A 3,230-nucleotide genomic window follows, 5' to 3' on the forward strand; every position below is an offset into this window, starting at 1 on the left:
CCCTTATATTCCCTCCTTTGGAAAGTGTTTTGTTTTATAGTTCCAACATCACCAATCACAAAAGAAGAACATTCTTCCTCTAATTTAATTGTTAAATAATCTGCAAGGGGTGGGAAGCAGTAAACATTTCTGTGGGTGTAACTGCTGCTTTCCCTGTGTTAATTTGTTAATTTCTTCCTAATGCAAATAATATAAGAGCCTATAGCTGCAAGAGACTTTACAAAGGCATTTTATCTCCCTTTTCTACTTTATGGTTTGAGGGTTTTTTTGAATAAAGCTTTTAAGTTCGCCTTTAAGAGAAGAATGGTATATATAGCAATTGTGACAAATGTAAATGGATTTAATTCAAATTGTTGTATTTTTAGATGTCAAACGCTGTTTTGAAGCAATGGATAGTTTCTTGCTTAATCAGTACTGATAGTTATAAGTTCTTCTCTGCAATCCTTCAAGGAGGGAAATATAGTTTTTTGTTTGCCTTCCTTTTAGTAAAACCATCTTGGAAGAGCCGTAAGGACCACTTATCATCTTAAAATCTAATATTTTTATCTCTGGGATTTCCAGAGTGTCCACGGCAAGGATGTAAAGAAAAAACCCAAAACAAACGTACTAAGCCCAACCTGTACTTTCTAGGCCAGCTGCACGCTGGAGCTGTGATTGTTTTAATCAGTACAGGTTTTGTTTTACAAATGTATTTGCTGTCATCACCTGCAAATCCTTTCTAAGATTCCTACCCTGCTCCAGTCCACATCCAGCTTGCTATGAACTCTGGTGAGAAACCTCCTTGTCAAATTAGAACAAGTTATACAAGCTGGTAACAGTCACCTTACCTGTATGAACCATTTTAACAATACTTGTGTGTTTTTCTGGCTTAGCTATGCCCCCTCCTGGAACTCCATCTTTACAAAGGAAGGAGTAAAATATTGCTTAACATGCTCTGTGTATCATAGTGAGAAGCATTGTGAGCCTGTTCTTAGATTCTCTCATGAGAATGGAGTTGGTACTATAGATCTAAAATTTCTTTTTTTGTACATTACCAGCTTGAGGACTTGCACAACCTCAGACACCAAGAATTTGCTGTCTGTATCATCATAATTTTCAGACCGGTTCCTGAGATTGCAAATCCAGCACAAAACCTTCCATAAGTGAACGAAAAGAAAGGATGCTTCTGACAGAAGATACAGCAGACACTCAGTAAAATGTATTTTTTAAGCTGAAAGATTTTTTTCAGTTGAAAGAACAGTATTAATTCAGAGGTAGATAAATAGATAGATAGATAATACATAAACTTGCAAGAATAAACAAAACTCCCTCCAAACCCTTGTATTGTAGGAGTATTTTACTCTCGGCTCCACCTCACCGCGTGGCGAGCAAGAGTCGCCCAAGGGCCTGATGCAGCAGCGCCTCTTAGTGATAAAAGACAATTCTGCATTTAGTTACTGTGGGAGCAGGAATAGTTTTGTTTACCTTTCCTTTTACTTGATTTCCAAGTCACTAACACAGCAGACAAACATTTTAACTTCCAATAACTTATATCTGAGAATTATTCTGAGTATTCAAGCCACAGTTCTTGTTGCATTTATGGTTATGCATAGACTTGCACTGCAATCTCCCCTTCAGATCATGGGTTGACATTTCTCTCTTTTTTTTTTAGCTTAGATATACTTTCAAAATCTGAAAAAAAATCTGTGAACTCTTCCTAAAACAAAATCTTATATTAAATATACTAAAGATGCTTTTTTATTACAAGACGTTCAATTTGCTAACTGCTACAATTTCAAAAGAGATTGCAGTCTGAGCTCTTCTTTAATCAGGAACTTTATACCAGCTAAACAGGCTGAAATTCAATGGAAGTGTTTTATTTATACAGAGGTATTGATATTACAGTACACCTTTTCAAAAAACTTTTGCAGCTCTCTGGGTTTCAGTTTGATGGCAACTTTTACAAGTGTGATGGAAGCCAGCTTATTAGTGGGAGAACTGATCAACATGAGTTCAAAAGATTCATGCAAGTAAAAAAAAAAAAGGTACAAGAAGAGTGGAAGGTACTAAGTGAAACTCATTTAATTCAACATGATCTCTATAGAAGTTGATTCTAAGTTCTCCATACAGATTACTGCAGTTACAAAAAAGGCACATTTATTATTTTTAAAATCACAACTGTAAACCTTCTATAACATCCAGAATATTTTTTCAGGGAAAACTGGTAGCCTGTGTATCTTTCTTCCTGTGCCCAGAAATGCTTTATTTTATGCCAAGTGTATGTGGGGGAAAAAAAAAAAAGTGATTCAACAAGTTAGGTGGGGGACTAAGTGAAGTAAGTGTAGCTCTGTAAGACACGTGGCAGTAACCCTTGAACATGCTTAAAGCCCTAAGGAGTTAATTCTGGCTTTCTTTTATGATTTTCAAACGTTTGCATCAGAGGCTTCATTATGAGTTGGTGCAGTGCATCCTCTGGTCCCTTATCTAGTCTTCGCGAGACTCATTTCTACCAGACTTCTTTATTTCCCCTCCCGCAGTGGTGCTACGGTCAGATAAGCCGGGTCGGGTCCTTCGGAGCAGCTCCGAGGGAGCCCCCGCCGTGTGGGCACTGCTGGCTCGGGAGCCCCGGCCCTATGGCCAGCGCAGGAAACGGCTCAGCCCTTCTCCCTGCTTTTCCATTTGGGATGAAGTGGGCAGAGGCGGCAGTCCACGAACTTTTGAAGCTGCTGGCAAATTGCAGCCACATTTGGAGGAAGGATTGGGATTGTAAGGCAGATCAGAAAGCAAGGACATTCTGTCCGGGATGAGATCTGATTTGCAGCAGCATTTTGGCTCTGCCAAAGCGCTTCTCCCCCAGGTCTCTGAAACCAAGGGAGAGCAGCAGTTGCTGTTGGAGGCCTCCAGAGGGAGATCCTGCCTATCTGAACCTGAGTGCCTGTCTACAGCTCCTTAATTTCACAGGAATTCCTGAAAGTTTCATGAAAGGAGATGATCAGGGCGTGGAGGGGGAAGCTATAAACAGCATGGTTGAAGGACCAGCTGCAACACGAGTTCATTTGTAACTGGTGGTGAGAGAGAATCTCACCTGGAAAAAACATCCCAATCCCTCCACTCGTGGGAAAAACTGTAACCAGAGTTCACAGACCTCATACCCCTAGTTATCTGGAGAACCTTCCATTAGATCCTTAATCATTCATCACATGAGAAAGCAATATTGAATTATCAGTCTGCATATGCAGACTATACTGAGT

This window comes from Pipra filicauda, unplaced genomic scaffold, assembly GCF_003945595.2.
Source record: "Pipra filicauda isolate LSUMZ 115617 unplaced genomic scaffold, ASM394559v2 scaffold558_size305803_pilon, whole genome shotgun sequence".
NCBI lineage: Eukaryota > Metazoa > Chordata > Aves > Passeriformes > Pipridae > Pipra > Pipra filicauda.